Source organism: Canis lupus, chromosome 36, assembly GCF_003254725.2.
Source record: "Canis lupus dingo isolate Sandy chromosome 36, ASM325472v2, whole genome shotgun sequence".
In the NCBI taxonomy this organism is placed as follows: domain Eukaryota; kingdom Metazoa; phylum Chordata; class Mammalia; order Carnivora; family Canidae; genus Canis; species Canis lupus.
In genome coordinates this window covers 11,998,556-12,015,958 of record NC_064278.1, presented here as the reverse complement: position 1 = coordinate 12,015,958, position 17,403 = coordinate 11,998,556, and positions in this window count along the sequence as shown.

Below are 17,403 nucleotides of genomic sequence, written 5' to 3'. Positions count from 1 at the left end.
TGTATTATATACATTTATTTATATGTCTTCACTTACCTTTAATCTTGATTTGCTTTTTTAGTTCATATTCCCTTCTATATTTCATTCCTTTTATTGAATTAAACAAATTTTATTTCCTTTTCTCCACTCCTTATTTATATACTATAGTATCATCTAAATTTGGTCACATTTGTACTTTTTATATTATGTTGTCTTATATTTAAATTTTACTTATGTTAGCAACTTGGGTTAGATTGGCAGTAATCTCTTGTTCTTTTGAAAAACTCTGGGCATACTAGTGGTCACTACCTTGACAATAACAACCACATATCCTATTCAAATCATAATTTGAGAAAGCAGTGTAAGTTGGGAAGGGAGGAAAAAATTTAAAGCATTTACATTTGCACATGAAAAAATTTAAAGGACATACACAGGAATATGAAAAAGATAGCTCATTGGAAAGATTCAAGCAGTTGGAATAATCATTCACCGTATTACTAGCAAGTGAAGTAAGAATTTGTTTCCTTAAATGTAGTAATCAAACTGTTATTTTTTTTTATTTTTTATTTTATTTATTTATGATAGTCACACAGAGAGAGAGAAAGAGGCAGAGACACAGGCAGAGGGAGAAGCAGGCTCCATGGACTGGGAGCCCGACGTGGGATTCGATCCCGGGTCTCCAGGATCGCGCCCTGGGCCAAAGGCAGGCGCCAAACCGCTGCGCCACCCAGGGATCCCTCAAACTGTTATTTATGCTGCCTTTATCTTAATATTGATCATTCTACTAAAGAAATAGGTGTGATTTTTGTTTTTTTGGAGGAATAGTAAAGTGAAAGGGCCTTCAAGAAGACTATTTCTACAGATACAGAAGACGTTTAGCTGTACAACATGTGGAAAATGTGCATCTTTGACATAGACAAATTTGAAATTCTTCTCTTGTCATAGATACACAGGTGCCTGAGAGTTTATTACCAACTCTTTAGAAACAGAGGAATATGAGAAAAATAAAACTACAGAGGTGAAAAAAAAAAGTATGAGAATTACATAGAGCTTCCAACCAGCTTTAAATTTTTAGCTTAGCAAACAACTTGATTATTGACTAAGGTTAGCAGAAATGAAAAACATATTTGAAGACTCAAGTCAAGAAGATAAATATGTTATACCCATCTGGCAGGCAAGCAGTGTTTTCTTGTGGAATAGGGGAACCATCTCTAGCGAGAAGATTGGGTTTATTCAGAGTTACACAATCCAACTGCAGAGACTTAAGGAGAAGGAAATAGAATTGAGTAAAATCTCCCTGCAATTATTTTACAGGTCACTACTTTGAATCTAATATTGGAAAAGTTTAGTTTTTTTAAAAAATAAATTAGAAAATTAAGAGCAAAGTCAAACACAAATGCTAACAACAGCTTTTGTGGTAAACCGACCACCATGATCCCACCTTTGTGTAATCCCCTTGTGTCTGACCAATGCCTGTGACTTGCTTCTAACCAAATGCAAAAATGTAATGAATGTTGCATTCTTCATGCCACTGTCTCTCTCTCTCTCTAGCTTAGAAGCAGCAAGCTACCAATCATACAGCTGTAAGGTTATGAAATCTGTCAATAACTTGAGGGAGCTTAGAAACAGATCGTCCCCATTTGAGTCTCCAGGTAGGAACCCAGTACTGGCCAACACCTTAGTTGCAGACTTGCAGAGGACTCCCACTAAGTCATGCCTGGACTCCTGAGCCATGAAAACCATAAGATAATAATAAGTATATGTTGTTTAAGGCTGCCAAGTTTGTGGTAATTTTGTTATTTAGCAATAGAAAAATAACATACCTACTTATATTAAGTTATTCATTCGTTTATTCAATCTGTACATGCTTAGGCACTGGGCTGAGTCCAGTGCTAAACCAAGGTTTACAGCCTAATGGGTCAGACATTCACTATACTGTGCAAGAATTTGGAAGAAATACAGAATTCTGTTGGAGCTATGGAAGGCTTTCTGGAAAAAAAAGAATGTTATATAATATAAAATTTGAAATATAAATTTTCTAGGTGAAAAGAATGTGAAAAGAAGAGAATTCATGCAATTCTCAGGATGAAACTGAAAATAGATCAGCCTATCAGTTTAGGTGTGTGTGTGTGTGTGTGTGTGTGTGTTTAGTAAAAGTGGGAGGTAGCAAAAGATTGAAAAAAAAAGCACATTTATGCAGGTTTATTCTTGTAAAACATGTTACAGAGTTTGGGACGTACCCTAATAAACTGCTGTTTTCCTTCAGATGTATGTATCTATGGTATTTTGTCTTCACTTTGTTAAAGTTTCTGGATCGTGAAAGACACAGCAGTTTTTTTTTTTTTCTTTTGATCATCATTCTGGCCTCAGTTCACTCCATCTCCAACTTTCTTATATGAAGTAAACACTGTGATAGTTGGTTGGAGTAAATGACTAAGAGAGCATTGCAGAACCTGCCTCTCATATCAAGGCTGTTGTGTACAGCCATGTGAGTTGAAATATTAAGAACTCCAGAGGATTTCAGTCACATAGAGCAATGTTTCTCAAACACCAGTATGCATAAGAATTACCCAGGGATCTTTTTAAAGTGCAGGTTCCAATTTGGTAAGTCTGGGAAGCGCCTCAGAGTCTGAATTTCTAACAGGATCTGAGGTGATGCTGATGCAACTTGCAATTGCACAGAAATAAATCATAATGTAAATCACAATTTACATAGAATATAAATCATAATGAGTCCTTGGGACTTGGTTAGTTACAACTAATAGAGCAGTCGGGGCATCATGAATTTCAGAAATCTCAAGTGTTAGGTTAGGGCTATGTGGTAAGACTCAATTAATTATAGTTAGAGATTTTTTAAATATGAAGGGGTTTTTTGAGCTCTTTTGAATAAAAAATTGTTTTAATGTGCCCAATTCCAGTTCCTTAGGCTATGTACTGTGATTAAAATAGAGTTAAGGGCTTTGTGAGCATTTCATATCTAGTTCAGTATTGAGCCAGTACCGGCTCTGAAATCCCAGACAGAACTCTATGACGGGAAAATTGAGTTGTCTTTGAATTTGTGAATATGTAGACAGGGAAGGTTATCTCTGGTGATGAACAAGAAAAATGTATATCCCCACTATCCCTCCCTGTACAAACCAAGGGCACATGCCCTTCTGTTACTGACCCTCTCAACTCCTGCCCCAGGTGGGCTCTCAGATCAGCCCCACACTCCCAAAATCACTCTCCAGACTCAGTTCTCCATTATTTCATGGACTTGTTCTCTATTAAGCCTATACTGATTAAAAAAAAAAGCCTATACTGATGAATGAAAATATATCTCAAAAAATCATCGTGATACTTTGTCAAAGCTTTGTTTCACCAGAGAGCAGTTCTGAAGTGGAAATTTGCACGCAGCAAGTTTTTATGGAAAGTGCTATTGAAATCAACGGCTGTGGGAATGTGAAGACAAGACTGAGCTGAGGAAAAAGTGAGGTTGTGATGAAGTCACAACAGAACTGCTGCCTTGGGGAACTATGGCACTGGGAGGGTCCCAAAGCATTGCCTCCAATGGAGGCAATAGGGCCACTCACTATATCCCCACATAAAATAGTCATTGTATTTAGACTGCCACTGGACAGTGGTGATGCCACTGGATTTTACATGATGCAGCTCTTTTCTGCCCAGAGCAAACATCAGGAGGGAATACTCAGCTGCCAGCCATCAGCCATCAGCATTCCCAGCAGCTTGGTGGGGAGAGGAGGCAGGGGAGGCCTCTAGTCCTTAGGGAAGGATTATATAAACTTCATAAGGGGGTATCTACCATCACCCCTTCTTAAATAACTTGTGTTTTAAGAGCCTTAAATGCCCTAAAACAAGAATGCAAAAGAGCAAGTAATGCAGCCATTTCATGCTCTATGACAGAAGTCATTTAGGATATGAAAGTTTCTCATACCATCCAGGCAAATGCTTCAAAACCTACCTTAGTGAAGGACCATGGTGTTTTCTCCATGTTATTTTAAATCTGTCATAAATAGATACATGGTCTTATCACACGTGACCAGGACACAGTCTGCATCAGGAGAGTTGGGCAACATCTGAAATATTTAACTCTTCAACGAGATAGGTCACACACTTAAGTGTTTTAGCAATGCCAAGTCACTACAAACATCTGTCAAAATTACTCTCCATTTTTGTACTTATAAAGGACTAGAATAGTTCACTGAGGGGCACTGGTTTTGTGCACTATTCAGATCCACACACTGCAGTTTTTGAAACCCTGTTTCAAGTGGTCACCTGGTGTCTCTCTTTAAAAGAATTAAAACCAATCTAAAGAACAAACAACCACAACAATGAAAACTACAGCAGTAATACCATCAATTACTGTTTTGCTTGGAAAAATAGATAAGTAAGATTTTTTTGTTTCTCACCTTGCTTTCAGGGCTCAAGTGAATTTAAGTTCACCTGCTTTTAAGTCTAAGGTTTTTTCTAGGTTATTTTAACCTCCATCTCTATCAGGAAAGAACATTTGTCAGTCAATGCCCTTGTTTCATGCAGGTAATGTTCCTTTAGCTGCTTTTTAAAATTTTTAGCCCCTTTCATACTTATGGGACATTTTCCAACCCTTACTGTGCTGTTTCTGAATCAAACACTGACAGAAAAGGTCTGTGTTCAAAGCCTATGCCTGCTGAATTTGAGTCAGCCTCCTGTCACAGTGTCATTCTAAAGTTTAAGCTGCTGGAAGTTCAAAAAGATGTGAAAAAAGAGCTAGACAGGACACTTATATGAGTAGTGGAGCTCCTATTAGGTCTTCTGAATACCAGAACTGCTCTGACAATCCACTTGGACTTGAGCCGAGAGGCAATATTTTTCTTATGTGCTGGGAAGCAGCTGCCCACCACAGGCAGAACTTCTTAGAAAGTATAGCTTTTACTTTAACCATTAGATTCCAAAAATAGCATGTCCTTAATAGACACTCTTCTATTCCCTCCTATTCACAAACACACAAAAAAAATACAATTCTGTTTCTGCTTTGGACTCTGATCATCAAAACACCAAAACAGAGACTCTGTAATAACTAACTGATCTCCAGAAACATAAACCCTTCTAGATTAGGGGAAAGATTCCTGGAAATCCCTAACATGTCCAAGCCTAGACCATGGGGAAGAGCTTCTGATAGAAAAGAATATGTCTACCCAATACTAAATAGGGATCCCCTAAATTGGGGGGGAGGGAAACTAGCAGTAGAGCTGCACTATACTTGTAAGATGGTTAACCATATTCTCATATCATGAACTAGTAATTGTTAGTGTGGGCGTCATACACATTGAAATACAACAGAACTTGATCTTGAAAAAACAAAACAAGGGCTGTTACAAATCAACTAAAAAATATATCTCAAGGGATCCTTGGGTGGCACAGTGGCTTGGCGCCTGCCTTTGGCCCAGGGCACGATCCTGGAGACCTGGGATCGAATCCCACGTCGGGCTCCCAGTGCATGGAGCCTGCTTCTCTCTCTGCCTGTGTCTCTGCCTCTCTCTCTCTCTCTCTCTCTCTGTGACTATCATAAATAAATTAAATATATATATATATCTCAAGGCATCATCGCCACCATTATAATCATTGTATGAGCTTTTACCATGTGCCAATTACTATCCAAAATGTTTGCACTTTAAATCATCTAAGCTTCTGAATAAACCTATGATATAGGTAGGTTTTAGCATGATTACCATATATATCATAGGCCACACGTATATCTTCAATATTGGAAAAATGTTGGGCTTCTGGGTGGCTCAGTTGGTTAAGTGTCTGACTAGCTTAGGTCCCGATCTCAGAATCCTGGGGTGAAGACCTGTGTCAGCAGAGTTTGCTTCTTCCTCTTCCTCTGCCCTTCCCCCTGGTTTTCTCTTTCTTTCTCAAATAAATGAATAAAATCTTTTAAAAAATGTTATTGAGAACTATATTGGTTTCTCACTAAAAATCAACTAATTAGATGATTAAATTATTCATGCATTAAAATAAGAACTTGCCGGGCAGCCCCAGTGGTGCAGCGGTTTAGCGCCGCCTGCAGCCCAGGGCGTGATCCTGGAGACCCAGGATCCAGTCTTAGGTCGGGCTCCCTGCATGGTGCCTGCTTCTCCCTCTGCCTGTGTCTCTGCCTCTCTCTCTCTCTCTCTCTCTCTGTCTCTCTCTCTCTATGAATAAACAAATAAATCTTTTAAAAAATAAAATAAATTAAGAATTTGCCTTATATTGAGGGAACTTCAAAGAAAGAAGAATGTCTTTTAAGCCGAAGTACTGGTGTAAGATGTACTGATGGCATTTGCTTTAGCTTCAGCATCAGCCAGACAGCAACATATGATGAATTCTGTTCAGATTCTGCACATACATAGTCTTGGCCTTTCTAACGAAAAACATCAGTAAATTGCATGCTGTGAGCTTCTCACTGTAACTTTCAGGTATGCTTGGAAAAATTTAGCAAACCATTGTTACGAATATGTTTTCTGAAGTTGATTAAAGAAATAGTCACTTTCATTTCTAGAATATGTAGCCATCCTATAGGAATTACTGGTACAGATTTCTCATTCTATATATAGACCAAGGTAAAAAAAAAACACAAGTCTTATTATTCAGGTATCTAAGTGCAGAGGATAGAATATAATGACCCTTTTTAGACCTCTCCTTTCATTCTTTTCTCTTTGGTCCCCTTTTTTTCTGTCCTATATCTAAGTAATTCTCAATAAATCCACCCCTAAGAACTCACTTTCAGGTTTTAAAGAGCAATGTACAGTTTCATTCTATAGTGATCAAAAATGAGGAAGGTAGAGTTTCATTTTCAATCCACTTGACCTAATTTTTTTTTTCAGATTTATAGTGTCAAAGTGTCTCTAGAATCACACTCTAATGCTGAAACTCGGGGGCTTATACAGTTCTTTTTTCTGCTTATGCATGCCCAGTACCATCTGAAGAAGCAGGAATCCTGATGCTTCCCTTGGGACCACCAGAACTACTGCAACTAAGCTATGCAGGAGCTTCAGATTCAAGAATGAATCAAACTGAAGCACCATCCACTGGAAGGTGATTGAGTTATACCAGTGTACTGAATTCTTTATCAGAACAATATGATCACAATACAAGGAATAAAAATCTAATTGCTTCTATATTTACTTCAGATATTGCACCTAAAACTCCTACTCATCTTTAGAAACGTGCAGTAGAAACGCAGTAAAAGATAGCAGTAATTTTCAGGCTGAAAACCATCTTTAGGAATGGATTTTCCTGTCTATGTTGTTACATGTGCCAATGGGTTCTACTGGATGAATGGATTCACTGATTTAACTGTAATTTGCTTCCCTGATCATTCATTCAGTAGATGTTTATCAATCTCTGGTCTAGTCAACAATATTCAAGGTACTCTGATAAACATGAAGGCCAATAAAATGGATCTATAATTTCACTATTAGGTGTTAAATTACATGGTATATGTGCAAAGCACAAGAGAAGAATGGATAAAGGAATTATGGGTGTAATGATAAATTCATTGAGTAGTATTTGGGTTAGTCCTTAGAAATAGAATTTTATTAAACAAAATAAAGGGAAGCAAGGAGTATGAGAATATTGAACAAGTTACATAATCAAACATTTCTGAACTAGAATCTAAACCTTTCTAATTCTAAAATCAGAAGATGTTAATATTCAAAGTTTTAAAAAAAATCTGATTCTAAAATTTGGAAGTTATGCTCCCTCTAGTTGAAAAATATGAGAGACTGAGTTAAGTGAAGTCTGGACATATCATGATGTCCACTTGAGACATATTAGAAAACTTTTATTAAACATCTACAATGTGATATGTGTATGTGTGTGTGTGTGTGTGTGTGTGTGCATGTAGGGACGGAAGGAGGGAAAGAGAGAGAGATTCATTTGAACATACCCATACTTAAAGCATAAATAGAAGCAAAATACACGGAAGTCCACATAGCATGGTTGTATAACCTAAAATTATTTATACAAACACTAACACATGTTTTTACATACATCAACATGTTTCAGGAAAAATTAAAAAAAACAAAACAGCAAACCCAAACTCCTGATCATGCTATTATCTTTGGGAAGATAAACTAGTAATTCATAGGAATGGAAAAATAGGTTTCCAACTTTATACTCTGTTGCACTAATTGCTTTGGGTGATATGTGCATATATTGCTTTTATAATTAAATATCTAGTCTGAAATTAGATTCTAACATTTGTACAATAACAAAAATATACAAAAATATGTTGTTTTCAAAGATCACATGGTAATGCACTTTAAAGTATCAGTGGAAATCATTTTAAGTTAATTTCCTGTGCAATTTGAAAATGATCCAGTCATGAGAGTTCCAAAATGATCTAGTTGAGAGTCTTTCTCATCCTGTTCAATTCCCCTTTCTCTGGGAACATTTGCCACATGGCCATGACTTATGGCAATGCAACTTCTAGGCTTCAGCAGGAAAGAATGATTTCCATTTGCTTTCTTTTATGATTATGAGTTCCTGGAGAGTTACAAAGTGCAGAATGAAGGGGAAGTATTCTGTTTGACAGGAGTTAGTAGTAATAAGCTGTCATCCTTTAAAAGGAATTCAGTAAATATTTCTTTAGAGCAGCTTCTCTAATAACTTCCACAGTAGTAGAAAACAACATGATGCCCCAACTTACTGCTATCCGTCAACCAAGTGACAATAGGTCTGACAGTTAAAGATAGGCCTTTCCCACTAACCCAGAGAATTAAAGAAATCGTTCATTGATTTCTTCTATTCTATTCTACAGAAGGCTTGAACTCTCTGACTATATATATATATATATATATATATATATATATATATATATTCTATAGACATTCAGTGTGCAAAGCTATTTGGATAAATTTTCAGTTTATAAATATTACTGTGCTTTCAAGTATCTTTTTTCATTTTCTCCCTCTGTCATAATACTGGGCAATGAGAATATTTTCTTTGAGACTAAAGCAAGTTATAAATATACAGGACTGATCACTGCCCTGAAGTTGGGATGTATTTCATTAAAGTCAAACTCAAGGAGAGATTAACAAATCATAAATTTGAATAATACACACCATTTATAGTAAATTCAGTTGGATTTACATAAAAGGACAATAAAAACTATTTGAAAGGATGTCTCATTTTCTCAATTTTCATCAAAATAAAATAAAGGCCTGTAGACATTTAACTTCCTTATCTTAATTAGAAGGGGTTGGAGTAAAAAAAATACATTAAATAATATATTCTGTCATTCTGATCTGAGAAAATATAAGGAAATGATTCCCCATGCTTCTAATTATTGTTTTAAATAATTAATACTATACAGAAGACCACAGTAATTTACTTCACTACATACATTTAGCATCATTCACCTTTTCAGATTTCACTTGTTTGGCACGCTTTGTATTTGTCAGCTTTGAGATCAGGGATGAGGGTTAAAAGCATTTCAAATTGTCATAAGATTGAATGAATTCTGTGCCAAAAAAAAAATGACCAACTTAGTGAGCTGCCCAAAGTTGCACTTGAAGGGAAAAATGTACTATTTCTGAAAAAGAAAAGTAATGGAAAAATATAAGCAGTGAAGTTCCTTTACCAGTAATGCTACCTCACTGAGCAGTCAGCTACATATGCTTTGAATAAAAATCATCACTTTTTCTATTATCTGTAGGGTTTTTTTTTTAAATAAAGAACACACCAAAAAAAAAAAAAAAAAAGAACACACCACAGCTTAAAAACCATGTGAATCAGTTTTTCCTTATTTGAAGGACTATTTTGAAGAACATAATTAAACATTTTTAAAAAATGGTTAGTGTGCAACAGCAACAAATAATCCAATTTGAAAATGGACAGAGGAACTGAATAGGGTGTTACCTAAGAAGATATACAGATGGTCACCAGACACATGCAAAGACGCTCAACATCATTAATCATCAGAGAAATGAAAATTAAAACCACAATGAGATATCACCTTAGACCTGTCAGAATGACTAGAATCCAAAATATATGACATAACAAGTGTTAGTGAGGGGATGCAGGGAAAGAGAAATGCTCATGTGTTTTTGGTAGGAATGTAATTGGGGCAGCACCATAGAAAACATGGAGGTTCCTCAAATATTTAAAAATAAAAATACCATATGATCCAGTAATTCCACAAATAAGTATTTACCTAAAGAAAACAAAAATATGAAATCAAAGAGATATACATACCCCTATGTTTACTACAGAATTATTTATAATCACAAAGATATGGAAACAACCCAAGTGTCCATTGATGAATGAATAAGAAAGAGGTGGTTTACACACACACACACACATACACACACACACACACACACACACAAACACAAACGAATAGTACTTAGCCATAAAAAGGATGAGATCTTGTTATTTGCAGGAACATAGGAACACCTAGAGGGTATTATACTAAGTGAAACAAATCACACAAGACAAATACCATACGATTTCACATATACGTGGAATCTAAAAGAACAAATGAATAAAACAAAAAGCAGAAACAGACCCATAAATACAGAGAAATGGGGAGGAAGACAATGAAGAGTTTGGACAGAATAGACAAAGGGGAGTTGGAAATATAGGCTTCCAGATATAGATTAAGTCATGGGGATATAAAGTACAGTATAAGGAATATAGTCAATGATATTATAATACTCTTGTATGGTGAAAAATGGTTAGCTATGGTGACCATAGCATAATGTATAGACTTGTTGAATCACTATGTTGTATACTTGAAACTAATACCAACTACATTTCAATAAAAAATACTTAATTGTTCTAAATAATGCTGACCACTTAAAATTCTCTATCAAGTTAGTGTTTCCAAGTAGAAGGGATTAAGCATACAAAACTGTGTCAAGTTTGTAAGTGTCAAAGGTAACATCAACTCTTGAAAATTTCCAAAGGAAAGTAATGAGCATAAAGTTGAGCCAATTTAGACATACATATATTAGACATACATCTATTTTGTTCTCATTGCAATTATTCATAATATACACAGAAAACCCATATTTCAAGCAACATTATGTCTTTCTGGGGATTTTGGGGACATAAGCTTAAAAATATGTGAGCAATCATCTTTTTTTCCCTTTAGATGAAAAATTAACTTGAGGCATACTCAAATAATTCAAAAGTGATGAAATCAATTTCACTCCAACTTTTAAAAGAAAGAAAATGCCCTTTACAAAGAGGCATAGAAAAATTTTGATCAAAAGTACATTTTAATGGTATAAACAGTACAGGGTAGAAGCAATAGTGTAAAATAGTTAACAATTTCCTGAAGCTACCTTTTGAATAAAGAGGTACTACTTTCCTATTGATTTGAGGGCAGATTTATAGATAGACATATTAATGACATAAACATTGGTCTATGAGCTCAAATGAGTGAACTTGCATCTTGGACAGCTCAGTTTGGAATTTTTAAAAAAATTTTAATCAATAGCAGTAAACAGATGCCCCTAGAAAATTATTGGAAATTTACTTTGAGACCTACAAATAAAAAATGGGCACATCACTACTACATACCAATGGCAAATACTATAGTGCCTTTGCATTAAAATACAAAGATGCATTGTTGATACGATGCAGTATCTCACTCTATAATGTTAGAACAGGAAGGAGTGGCCTAGATGAACCAATCCATTACGTTCATTGCAGAATGAGGAAGCTCCAGTCCTATAAGGTAAGGTGACCTGTCTATGCCACCCAGACAGTCAGTGCTAAACCTGGCCAGAGAGTACAGATATCCTAATCATTGCAGCAGCACTCTTTCCACTTAAATTAGTTAGTATAATGCTAATAGCTGAATTGCAAAGATCCCAAAAATGTAAAGGTACAAAAACAACAGGAGTACATTTATGGCTCATGCAACAGACCTGGGTAGATGCACCCTGTCAGTGGAAGATCTCTCATTAACAAAATTATCCTGGTACCTAAGCTGCCTACAGCTCTGAGGCCTTCTTCTCTTATCTTTTCCTTTTCTTTTTCCTTCTCCTTTTCTTTTTCCTTTTCTTTCTTTCTTTCTTTCTTTCTTTCTTTCTTTCTTTCTTTCTTTCTTTCTTCTTCTTTCCTTTCCTTTCCTTTCCTTTTCTTTTCTTTTCTTTTTTCTTTTTTCTTTTCTTTCTGGCTCTTTAATAAATGGCTCCCAAAGTTGTCTGTCATCTCCCTCCTAATTGGCTGGAAGAAGAAGTAGCATATAGGAGAACACTGAAGAGAAGTGTTTTGGGGAACATTGGCCAGAAATAACAATCATTACTTTTGATGGCATTCCACTGGCTAGCACCTAGTACCTTGACAATAAGAGAAGCTCAGGATTGTAGTCTATTTGCCTACAAGAAAAAAAAGGCAAATTTTGGTGAAAATCGAGTAGTCTTTACTTCATGGTAAATGGCATTAATCTGCATGGGTAATTTAGAAAAGGCACCCTGCATCCCAGCCCTGAGTTTTGTAAATCAAAAAGGTAACTAGGTAAATGAAGAAACATCTAGTAATCTCTACCACTATACTTTACTACTTTATGGTATGTGGCCCTAACCTGTAAGAGTGCTTTAGTAAAGGGCACCCTGCATCCTAGCCCTGAAATTTATATCAAAAAGATTCTGGGTGGCTGCTCCATAGTTATCTTCTCATGGTCAAGTCACTGGTGATATCACTAACAGCAGCTTCTCCTGCGTGCCCAGTTTGGATTTAGAAGCTCACTCTTCTTTCTGTGCTGACCTTCACATCTGTCTCTGCTTGTAGTTTAACACACAAATACTAGGGGAAAGAAAATGTTATGTCCACTTTAAAAATGAAGTAACTATTTTATTCAGAATGGACATCTATTTATATGACGTGAATACATTTTTAAAAATTTTTTTATTTATTTATGATAGTCACACAGAGAGAGAGAGAGAGAGAGAGGCAGAGACATAGGCAGAGGGAAAAGCAGGCTCCATGCACCGGGAGCCCGACGTGGGACTCGATCCCAGGTCTCCAGGATTGCGCCCTGGGCAAAGGCAGGCGCCAAACCGCTGCACCACCCAGGGATCCCCCGACGTGCATACATTTTACAAATGAAAACATACATTGGACACCAGTTGACCTAGGATGACAGGAGCATTTAATTTGGAATTCAAATTTCAAGCTTCTTTGTGAATTATTTTTTTAATTCATGACTTATTATTTTTTACTTACATACTTACTTATTTTAAGTAGGCTCAATAAGCAACATGGGGCTTGAACACAGGACCCTGAGATTAAGAGTTGTATGTTCTACTGACTGTTGAGCCAACCAGGCACCCCTATTAATGACTTTTCTTTTTACAAAGGGTCAATTTATGTAGACAAATGGATAAACTGATTAATATTTACATATTAGGACACATACTTTTAAACATATACATTTTTATATGTTAAAAGTAAAAAGATGTGAGAGAAAACAAAGAAATAAAGGCTTAGTTTTGAATTTTTAAATGCTAAAACAGAAAAATTAAAAGAACTCAAACCATAGGCAATAGATTTGGAAGAACCACATAAACTTAAGAAAAGGATATCACATGGAGAGTATAAACTAAATCCTCTGTCTTAAACAAGGGAGGTGGGGAGGAGGAGATAGCATGGATGTCCCTGAATGAGGGACTCTGGACTCTGCTCCCTGGGTCAAGTACAAGTAATGTGAAAAATATAAACAATAGCAAGTGACCTGTCTATGTGTTTCATTTTAGCCTTTCTGTTTTGGGTGTAAATGTATCTCACTGTCATTTTAATTTGCATCTTATTGATGAATAATGATGTTCACGCCAATTTCAAATATTTTGTGGTGATTTACATATTCTATTTTGGGAAACACCTTTTAAAGGCTTTTGCTCATTTTTTAAATTCTTTTTTTTTTCTTATTAATCTGTAGGAGTTTTTTCTTTCAGTTTTACTGAAATATAATTGACAAACATTGTGTAAGTATACAGCTCAATAATTTGATTTACAGATATTGCAAAATGGTTACCATTTTAAGTTTAGTTACCATCTATAATCATGTAGATGCAAAAAAAATATTACCCCCTTGTGATGAGCACTTTTAGTATCCACCTTCTTAGTAACTTAAAAATGCCGTACAGCAGTGTTACTGTTAGAGTTGTCATGTTGTACATTATATCCCTACTATTTATACTGGAAGTTTGTACCTTTTGAACATTTCCATCCAATGTAGGATTTTTTTAATGGCGTCCCTGTTTTTTTCTATTTCCTTTAAGAAATAACTTTATTCAACATAATAAAGGCCGTATATAAAAACCCACAGCTAACATTAGATTTAATGGTGGATAATAGAGAGCTTTTCTCCTTATAAGGAATAAGACAAGAACATCCATTCTCACCACTTTTATTCAATATAATAATGGAAGTCCTAGACAGAGTAATCAGACAAGAAAAGGTACTCAAGTTGGTTAAAAAAAAAAAAAAAAAAGGAAGGAAAACTCTATTTGGAGATGATATGATAATATATAAAGAAAACTCAGAAGATTCCACACAAAAAAAATAATGGAACTGATAAATGAACTCAGTAATGTCACAGGATCAAAATCAATACGCAGAAATCTGTTGCATTTCTATACACTAATAATGAAGTACAGAAAGAGAAGTTAAGAAAACATTCCCACATACAGTTGTGACAAAAATAATAAAATACCTAGGAGTAAACTTGGCCAAGGAGGTGGAAGACCTGTACTCTGAAAACTATAATACACTGATGACAGAAACTAAAATGACACACAAACAAATGGAAAGATATTCCATGCTCATGGATTGGGAGAATAAATATTGTTAAAATGTCTATATTATCCAAAGCAAGCTACAGATTTAATGTAATCTCTATCAAAATACCTATAGTAGTTTTCACAGAACTAGAACAAATAATTATAAAATTTGTATGGAACCACAAAAGGCCTAAAGGGGTCAAAGCAATCTTGAAAAAGAATAACAGGGATGCCTGGGTGGCTCAGCAGTTGAGCGCTTGCCTTTGGCTCCGGTTCTGATCCCGGGGTCGCAGGATAGAGTCCCACATAGGACTCCCTGCATGGAGTCTGCTTTTCCATCTGCCTCTGTCTCTGCCTCTGCCTCTCTCCGGCTCTGTTTGTCATGAATAAATAAATAAAATCTTTATAAAAAAAAAAAGAATAACAAATCTGGAGGCATAATTCCCAGATTTCAAAATATATATATAAACGTGAAGTAATCAAAACAGTATGGTACTGGCACAAAAACAGGCACATAGATCAATGACATGGAATAAGAGTCTAGAAATAAACTCATAATTATATGATTAATCTACAACAAAGAAGGCAAGCAAATATAATGGGAAAAAGTCTCTCCAACAGTTGGTTGGTGGGAAAACTGGATATCTACATGCAAAAGAATAAAATGGGACCACTTTCCTACAGCATACACAAAAATAAACTAAAAATTGATTAAAGACCTTAATGTGAGATCTGAAAGCATAAAAATCCTGGAAAAGAGCACAGGCAGTAATGTCTCTGACATCAGCTGTAACATTTTTCTAGATATATCTTTTGAGGTAAGGGAAATAAAATGAAAAAAATAAAACAGAAGACCAAAGGAACCATTGTGACTAAATCAAAATAAAAAGCTTTTGCAAAGCAAACAAAATAAGCAAAAACAATCAACAAAACTAAAAGACAATCTACTGAGTGGAGAAGATATTTGCCAATGGTATATCTGATAAGCAGTCAGTATCCAAAATATATATAGAACTTATAAACTCAACACCAAGAAAACTCCAAATAATCCAATTAAAAATGGACAGAAGACATGAACAGACATTTCTCCAAAGAAGACATATTAACAGCCAACAGGCACATGAAAAGATGCTTACCATCACTCATCATCAAGGAAATGTAGAGCAAAACCACCATGAGTGCTAAAATAAAAAACTAACTAACTAACTAACTAACTAACTAGTGCTGTCAAGGATGTGGAGATAAAGAAACCCTCATGTACTGTTGCCGGGAATGCAAACTGGTGTGGTCACTATGGATAACAGTATGGAGATTCTTCAAAAATAAAAAAAAAATAGAATTACTATATGATTCAATAATTCCACTACTGGGTATTTACCCAAAGAATAAAAACACTAATTTGAAAATATATATGTACCCCTCTGTTTATTTCAGCACCATTTCCAATAGCCAAGATATGGAAGCAACCCGAGTGACCCTCAATAGATGAATGGATAAAGATGTGGTAGAGAAATAGATAGATAATGGAATATTAGCCATAAAAGAGAATGAAATCTTGCCATTTGCAACAAAATGGCTGTATCTAGGCAATAAATGCTATGTGAAATAAGTCAGTCAGAAGAGAACAAGGATCACATGATTTCGCCCATTTATGCAACATAAGAAACAAATGAACAAAGGCAAAGAAACAAACAACAACAAAACAGGCTATTAAATATAGAGAACTGATGATTGCCAGACAAGAGGCGGGTAGAGCCATGAGGGAGATAGGAGAAGGGAATTAAGAGTAAACTCATCCTAATCAGCACTGAGTAATGTATAGAATTGTTGAATCACTACAATATACCTGAAATTTAACACTATGTTAAAAAATATATATCTGCTTCTCTCAAGTAAGAAAGACATTGTCTTATTTTTTATAGGATGTTATTATTTCATCTTTCAAATAAGAGTAGCTAATCTACTCAAATTTTCATATAGTGTGAGGAAAGGGTTAATGCTTATTATTTTCTATGTAGTTACTTGACTCCTTAGGGGTCTTACTAATGTTTTTAAAAAGAACATTTCTTCTACACTGTATTGAGTTGCTGAACCTCTATGTGACTGTGTGTGTGGAAGTCTCTTTTTAGACTCTCTTGTTTTATTCTGCTTGCACCAATGTCACACTCTCTAAATCACTGTAATTCTACAGGAAGTCTTGCAATCTAACAGGGCAAGTACTTCAACTATCTCCTTGTTTTCCTCTCCCTTCTCTTCCTTTAAGATCGTCTTAGCTATTCCATCTATATTTCCATATAAAAATATTCTGTGATATGATAATATTCCACAATGAATTTTCACTTATTTCCTATCTAAAATTTCATATAAATTTTAGACTGAATTGGCCAATTTCAATAAGAACCCTGTGATTTTGACTGTGAATACGTCATCCCCTGAAACCTCAAACTCTATCATTTTGTTTTAAGAGGCAAATTGAGTCATATCTGAGGTAGGAAATCCTTCACATGCGACTTTGATTCTTAAACACCAGGAAACAATGGGAGTTAGGGCTCTGCCATTAAGAAGCCCTCAAGCACAGGGCTTCCTAATTGTCAGAACTCAGTAAGTCACAATAAGTAAGCTGGCTCTGAGTTTGGGACTCCAAGTTTCCAACTGTCATGTGAGCTCC